At 49.2% G+C, this 8,865-nt stretch overlaps 1 protein-coding gene across 1 annotated transcript in view; it reads left to right on the top strand.

Annotated features, from left to right (window-relative positions):
- Window positions 1-7,237: 7,237 nt before the first annotated feature.
- LOC133447289 (zinc finger protein 420-like) overlaps window positions 7,238-8,865 on the top strand; it is a gene marked incomplete at its 3' end in the record, with an annotated part of 127,163 nt that continues 125,535 nt past the window's right edge. The window contains exon 1 of the mRNA XM_061725924.1: window positions 7,238-7,298. The remainder of the gene's footprint in view (window positions 7,299-8,865) is intronic.

The following is an 8,865-nucleotide window of genomic DNA, read 5'->3' as shown; positions in this document are numbered from 1 at the left end:
GTGGCAGATGAAGACCACAAAGTTCACTTTGTTCACCACTAGTGTTTCATCATTAACTTTACATTTGTGCGTGCAGACATTTTGGGCCATCACTGGGGTTTGGGTTTTGTCCTGATTATCTGTTGTTTTACTGTCCCTCTGAACTACATGTCTTTGTGTCATTCCACTAAATCTTTCATCATTTGTTCCTGTCCCCCTAACTTTCTTCAGTGCTTCTGCATATGAAACTTTTTCAGTTATTTTAATTCTCTGGGCCTCTCTGGCTTCCCTCTGCACTACACATCCTCCATAGGCAGCACTGTGCTCTCCTCCACAGTTACAACATTGTATCTTGGAATCTTTGTCACATTTTCCATACTCATGTGGCCCTCCACATTTTGCACACCTTAGTTTACCTTTGCACTGTTGCGCTGTTTGTCCCATTCTCTGGCAGGCATAACACCTGAGTGGCTTTGGTATATATTCCCTCACTGGGTAATTCACATATCCCATCTGTACTGTATTTGGTACATCTTTTTCAAACTGAAGTACTACTGACAGGGTTTCCTTCAGTGTGCCATCCCTTTTACTTTTGAGCCTTGTGGCCTCAGTCACTTTTCCTCCTTTTATCTCTTTTTTCACATCTTCCATTGTCATGCTTAGTGGGACTCCTGAGATAACTCCTCTCACGCTTGCCATTGCTCCAGGTATATGAGCCTTCATCCTTTCTCCTTTAAGTGTTGACATTCTAAGTATTTTTTCTTGTTGTTGTTTACTGGTTGCATGTATCAGCACTCGTTTGTTGTTCATAAACCTGGCGAATTTTATTCTACCAATTTCTTCAGCTCAGTCGTTTCATCAGCTGGTCCTGAAGATGGAGCTCAGAGAGCTGCATGGCGCATGCGCCACCTATGGCTGCTGCCGGAAAGCGGTTTTCCAAACTTTATTGAACAAAATTCTGTAGGGTTTACAATAAAAGGAACATGAAACAAAACAATAAATTATCTACAGATATTCAACATTTGGGGGGTTGAGAGCAAAAAGAAGAAAAGATACATTTACTGACAAGCTATGGGAAGTGTAATAATAAAAATTAAGAAACAGACATCGTTTCATATAAGCTTTTGGCAATATCGTTTTTTTCACACATCAGTTTAAGAGACTCTAAGTACAGTTTACATTCATTTTTCAGATGTACAATCAGGGTCGGACAGGGAAACCTTTTCAGGCCAGGAGTCAGTCATGTAACCAGGCCACCTTGGCCTTGCCCACATGCACGCACACACACACACGCACACAGTAGTATGTTTTTGGCTGATTTCAAACAAAATGCACTCCAATATAAGAATAATAGCCACTAAAACACTCACCCTAACGTCACATGGACATTTTCAGGCCAGGACTCAATTGTGGAGGTGTTGACCCATCAAATATTTTGAAGCAAAATATGAAATAGACTGTCATTACAATGTAAAAAATAGGTTGGAATATACAGTAACTTTACTGCTGTATTTACGATGGTACTACTTTAAGACAAGAGAATAAAGGTTTTATATAATACGTAATGTCAAGGTTAAAGCTATACATAAATAGCCATGACATGTAGAATATCAACTGCCTCAGTGGCACATCGTCATACTAATGAACCCCAACCTACAGTAAATCCAAGGTTTCATGTTTGTGCTGGGATACATGACAGCAAGTCAGCAACAGACAGAAAAATTCAAAAACACAATCGCTTAATAGAATAATGCTGTAGTGCCAAGAAAGCTATTATTACAAATGAGAGCTGTTTATGTCAAAAGGCCGTGTCTGGTGGTGTTCATATGTCTGCAACTTTTGCATGTTGTTGCTTTACTGTAGAAATGCTTCTGTACCTTCTGCCAATTGCTCTGCACTGACTTCTCCTGAAGCAGCAGCAGGACTGGTGTCATCACCATCACCATCACCATCACCAGCAGGACTGGTGTCATCACCATCACCAGCAGCAGGACTGGTGTCATCACCATCACCATCACCAGCAGCAGGACTGGTGTCACCACCATCACCATCACCAGCAGCAGGACTGGTGTCATCACCATCACCATCACCAGCAGCAGGACTGGTGTCACCACCATCACCAGCAGCAGGACTGGTGTCATCACCATCACCAGCAGCAGGACTGGTGTCATCACCATCACCAGCAGCAGGACTGGTGTCATCACCATCACCAGCAGCAGGACTGCTGTCACCACCATCACTAACACCAGCAGCAGGACTGGTGTCACCACCATCACTAACACCAGCAGCAGGACTGGTGTCACCACCATCACCAGCAGCAGGACTGGTGTCACCACCATCACCAGCAGCAGGACTGGTGTCACCACCATCACTAACACCAGCAGCAGGACTGGTGTCATCACCATCACCAGCAGCAGGACTGGTGTCATCACCATCAACATCACCAGCAGCAGGACTGATGTCATCACCATCACCAGCAGCAGGACTGGTGTCATCACCATCACCAGCAGCAGGACTGGTGTTACCACCATCACCAGCAGCAGGACTGGTGTCATCACCATCACCAGCAGCAGGACTAGTGTCACCACCATCACCAGCAGCAGGACTGGTGTCACCACCATCACTAACACCAGCAGCAGGACTGGTGTCATCACCATCACCAGCAGCAGGATTGGTGTCATCACCATCACCAGCAGCAGGACTGGTGTCACCACCATCACTAACACCAGCAGCAGGACTGGTGTCACCACCATCACTAACACCAGCAGCAGGACTGGTGTCATCACCATCACCATCACCAGCAGCAGGACTGGTGTCATCACCATCACCAGCACCATCACCAGGACTGGTGTCATCACCATCACCATCACCAGCAGCAGGACTGGTGTCATCACCATCACCAGCACCATCACCAGGACTGGTGTCATCACCATCACCAGCAGCAGGACTGGTGTCATCACCATCACCAGCAGCAGGACTGGTGTCACCACCATCACCAGCAGCAGGACTGGTGTCACCACCATCACTAACACCAGCAGCAGGACTGGTGTCATCACCATCACCAGCAGCAGGACTGGTGTCATCACCATCAACATCACCAGCAGCAGGACTGGTGTCATCACCATCACCAGCAGCAGGACTGGTGTCATCACCATCAACATCACCAGCAGCAGGACTGGTGTCATCACCATCACCAGCAGCAGGACTGGTGTCACCACCATCACCAGCAGCAGGACTGGTGTCATCACCATCACCAGCAGCAGGACTAGTGTCACCACCATCACCAGCAGCAGGACTGGTGTCACCACCATCACTAACACCAGCAGCAGGACTGGTGTCATCACCATCACCAGCAGCAGGATTGGTGTCATCACCATCACCAGCAGCAGGACTGGTGTCACCACCATCACTAACACCAGCAGCAGGACTGGTGTCATCACCATCACCATCACCAGCAGCAGGACTGGTGTCATCACCATCACCAGCACCATCACCAGGACTGGTGTCATCACCATCACCATCACCAGCAGCAGGACTGGTGTCATCACCATCACCAGCACCATCACCAGGACTGGTGTCATCACCATCACCAGCAGCAGGACTGGTGTCACCACCATCACCAGCAGCAGGACTGGTGTCATCACCATCACCAGCAGCAGGACTGGTGTCATCACCATCACCATCACCATCACCAGGACTGGTGTCATCACCATCACCAGCAGCAGGACTGGTGTCATCACCATCACCAGCAGCAGGACTGGTGTCATCACCATCACCAGCAGCAGGACTGGTGTCACCACCATCACCAGCAGCAGGACTGGTGTCACCACCATCACTAACACCAGCAGCAGGACTGGTGTCATCACCATCACCAGCAGCAGGACTGGTGTCATCACCATCAACATCACCAGCAGCAGGACTGGTGTCACCACCATCACTAACACCAGCAGCAGGACTGGTGTCATCACCATCACCAGCAGCAGGACTGGTGTCATCACCATCAACATCACCAGCAGCAGGACTGATGTCATCACCATCACCAGCAGCAGGACTGGTGTCACCACCATCACTAACACCAGCAGCAGGACTGGTGTCACCACCATCACCATCACCATCACCAGCAGCAGGACTAGTGTCACCACCATCACCAGCAGCAGGACTGGTGTCACCACCATCACTAACACCAGCAGCAGGACTGGTGTCATCACCATCACCATCACCAGCAGCAGGACTGGTGTCATCACCATCACCAGCAGCAGGACTGGTGTCACCACCATCACTAACACCAGCAGCAGGACTGGTGTCATCACCATCACCAGCAGCAGGACTGGTGTCACCACCATCACTAACACCAGCAGCAGGACTGGTGTCACCACCATCACTAACACCAGCAGCAGGACTGGTGTCATCACCATCACCATCACCAGCAGCAGGACTGGTGTCATCACCATCACCAGCACCATCACCAGGACTGGTGTCATCACCATCACCATCACCAGCAGCAGGACTGGTGTCATCACCATCACCAGCACCATCACCAGGACTGGTGTCATCACCATCACCAGCACCATCACCAGGACTGGTGTCACCACCATCACCAGCAGCAGGACTGGTGTCACCACCATCACCAGCAGCAGGACTGGTGTCATCACCATCACCAGCAGCAGGACTGGTGTCATCACCATCACCATCACCATCACCAGGACTGGTGTCATCACCATCACCAGCAGCAGGACTGGTGTCACCACCATCACCAGCACCAGCAGCAGGACTGGTGTCATCACCATCACCATCACCAGCAGCAGGACTGGTGTCATCACCATCACCAGCAGCAGGACTGGTGTCATCACCATCACCAGCAGCAGGACTGGTGTCATCACCATCACCAGCAGCAGGACTGCTGTCACCACCATCACTAACACCAGCAGCAGGACTGGTGTCACCACCATCACTAACACCAGCAGCAGGACTGGTGTCACCACCATCACCAGCAGCAGGACTGGTGTCACCACCATCACCAGCAGCAGGACTGGTGTCACCACCATCACTAACACCAGCAGCAGGACTGGTGTCATCACCATCACCAGCAGCAGGACTGGTGTCATCACCATCAACATCACCAGCAGCAGGACTGATGTCATCACCATCACCAGCAGCAGGACTGGTGTCATCACCATCACCAGCAGCAGGACTGGTGTCACCACCATCACCAGCAGCAGGACTGGTGTCACCACCATCACTAACACCAGCAGCAGGACTGGTGTCATCACCATCACCAGCAGCAGGATTGGTGTCATCACCATCACCAGCAGCAGGACTGGTGTCACCACCATCACTAACACCAGCAGCAGGACTGGTGTCACCACCATCACTAACACCAGCAGCAGGACTGGTGTCATCACCATCACCATCACCAGCAGCAGGACTGGTGTCATCACCATCACCAGCACCATCACCAGGACTGGTGTCATCACCATCACCATCACCAGCAGCAGGACTGGTGTCATCACCATCACCAGCACCATCACCAGGACTGGTGTCATCACCATCACCAGCAGCAGGACTGGTGTCACCACCATCACCAGCAGCAGGACTGGTGTCATCACCATCACCAGCAGCAGGACTGGTGTCATCACCATCACCATCACCATCACCAGGACTGGTGTCATCACCATCACCAGCAGCAGGACTGGTGTCATCACCATCACCATCACCAGCAGCAGGACTGGTGTCATCACCATCACCAGCAGCAGGACTGGTGTCACCACCATCACCAGCAGCAGGACTGGTGTCACCACCATCACTAACACCAGCAGCAGGACTGGTGTCATCACCATCACCAGCAGCAGGACTGGTGTCATCACCATCAACATCACCAGCAGCAGGACTGGTGTCACCACCATCACTAACACCAGCAGCAGGACTGGTGTCATCACCATCACCAGCAGCAGGACTGGTGTCATCACCATCAACATCACCAGCAGCAGGACTGATGTCATCACCATCACCAGCAGCAGGACTGGTGTCACCACCATCACTAACACCAGCAGCAGGACTGGTGTCACCACCATCACCATCACCATCACCAGCAGCAGGACTGGTGTCACCACCATCACTAACACCAGCAGCAGGACTGGTGTCATCACCATCACCATCACCAGCAGCAGGACTGGTGTCATCACCATCACCAGCAGCAGGACTGGTGTCACCACCATCACTAACACCAGCAGCAGGACTGGTGTCACCACCATCACTAACACCAGCAGCAGGACTGGTGTCATCACCATCACCATCACCAGCAGCAGGACTGGTGTCATCACCATCACCAGCACCATCACCAGGACTGGTGTCATCACCATCACCATCACCAGCAGCAGGACTGGTGTCATCACCATCACCAGCACCATCACCAGGACTGGTGTCATCACCATCACCAGCACCATCACCAGGACTGGTGTCACCACCATCACCAGCAGCAGGACTGGTGTCATCACCATCACCAGCAGCAGGACTGGTGTCATCACCATCACCATCACCATCACCAGGACTGGTGTCATCACCATCACCAGCAGCAGGACTGGTGTCACCACCATCACCAGCACCAGCAGCAGGACTGGTGTCATCACCATCACCATCACCAGCAGCAGGACTGGTGTCATCACCATCACCAGCAGCAGGACTGGTGTCATCACCATCACCAGCAGCAGGACTGGTGTCATCACCATCACCAGCAGCAGGACTGGTGTCATCACCATCACCATCACCAGCAGCAGGACTGGTGTCATCACCATCACCATCACCAGCAGCAGGACTGGTGTCACCACCATCACCACCTTTGAATAGCAAACATGTGCCAGTGATTTTCATACACTATAGTTCTTACAGGAAGATAGTGTAGCCTATGTCTCACTTGATTTGGCCTTGTATTCATGTATATAATGGAATGATTATATCCCATTTGTTGCACAAATAAATAATTTCAAAATCAGTAAATAATAATTATAATTATAATTATATCTTGTAAATCAGTAATTTTAAAATGTCAATCCTTATTTTAATTTCAAGGCCAGGGCTTATAGGCTACATATTTACACTGTGTAGCCTGAACTCCCGGTTCTCCCTAATTGATTGATTTGTTTCATGTGTCTTTTATTGTAAACCCTTGTTCAATAAAGTTTGGAAAACAAAAACTCTTTACGGCAACAGGCACTAGGTGCGCATGCGCCGTGCAGCTTTCTGAGCTCCATCTTCAGGACCAGCTGATGAAACGACTGAGCTCGTTTCTCGACCCCATCGGCAGCTCCGCTCGACGTTTGAGGGTAAGTATTAATGTTATTGGAAAATAATAGTTCTGCAACTTGTTTTTGGTACATTTTGTTCTAACGTATGACGACGTTTAGTTGGTGTAAAGATGGAGTTATCTCTTCTAGCTAGCTCGCTAGGTAGTTTCATGCGGGGGAAGGGAAGTCCAGGTTCGCCTGTATCTAACGGTCTTTCTCATTAGATAGTTGTCTAGAATGATATAATATACCGTTATTCACCTACATAGGGTGTAAACACCGTAAATGGTTGAATCCTGCTGTATTTGGCTGCAGGAGCTGCATGAGTCTGGTGTTGCCTCTCGTTTTTCTAACAGCTTCTCTTCAATCAGCTTCACACTAATGCTCAGGGCTGCCAAGTTTCAGAAAATGACAAGAGTGAGACTTTAGTGTCATGATGCGTTCGGCCGCGAAAAAAAAAATTGGCCTTTTTTTTTTAACATCGATTTCGCCCGTTTTAACGACAACCAAGACTGATGTCCTCACCTCCATGCCAGCTGCTCCCCCTGCACTGTGGCCTCCTAATGCTAATCTCAATTAACCAGAAATTAGAAATGAAAATCGTAACAAGAATTTTGACAAAAATAGATTTATTTGTCAAGATTTCATATGCTGCATCCTTTAGCTGTTATGTTTTTTGTTGTAAGTGTTGGTCGCTGATTTGGAAGATGTGATGATGGAGGAAGAAACCTGCCAACAGGCAAAAGAGCTGCAGGGCTAATGTTTTTTTTTTGTTTTGTTTTGTTTATAAAAATTGTTCTCCCATTTTTTTTTCCCACAAAGTTCAGGTTATAATGTTTAAATAAATAGTTCTATGTTCAACACTGAATGCTTCCTTTTTTCAGGCATGTGGTAACAGCAAATATAATTTATTTTAGTCAATACAGCACCTGAGTAATGGAAGAGTGAGTAAATTAATTAATGAGACAATATAAGCATGTAGAAGACAAAATGTTCCGTACATAGCTGTGATAATAATCTTGTAAACACAAATAGGAAAATATGCTGCTTAGTTTAATGTGGTTGGTTCTTAAAAGAACCTTTGGTGGAAGATCATTTCCTGGGCTGCCACGCTACTGCACCCTCAGCTGAAAAGTAGGAAGCGTAGACCTCCCTCACGCGGATGGCCTCCCGCGCAGCATTGTTGCTCCCTGCTCTTCTCAATCCCTGCAGCACTGACACGGGTTCCCTCCTGGTCCTGCTGTTTCTCCTGATGAAATTAGGAAGAATACAGGTAGCCTTCACACATGCCTCCACATTTTCAGGGCTCATATTGATGACCCGCCGGTACATGCGCCACTGAGAGGACAGAATACCAAAGGTATTCTCCACAATCATCCTTGCTCGAGACAGCCTGTAGTTGAAGACCCTTTTCCTGGGACAGAGGTTGGCTCCGGGAAAAGGCCTCATCAGGTCCCTGCGGAGGGGAAAGGCTTCATCTACCACAAACACATGGGGTTGCTGTTCCAAGTGCTCAGCTCCTGGAAGCAGGGCGTCTTCAGGGATTTGAAGAGTACCATCGATCAGTGCCTGACCAAAGGTGGAGTTTGCCAGGATCCCGCCATCA

The sequence above is a fragment of the Cololabis saira genome, chromosome 7, assembly GCF_033807715.1.
Source record: "Cololabis saira isolate AMF1-May2022 chromosome 7, fColSai1.1, whole genome shotgun sequence".
In the NCBI taxonomy this organism is placed as follows: Eukaryota; Metazoa; Chordata; class Actinopteri; order Beloniformes; family Belonidae; genus Cololabis; species Cololabis saira.
Note: the sequence above shows the minus strand (reverse complement) of the source record. Positions and strands in the feature narration are given on the sequence as shown.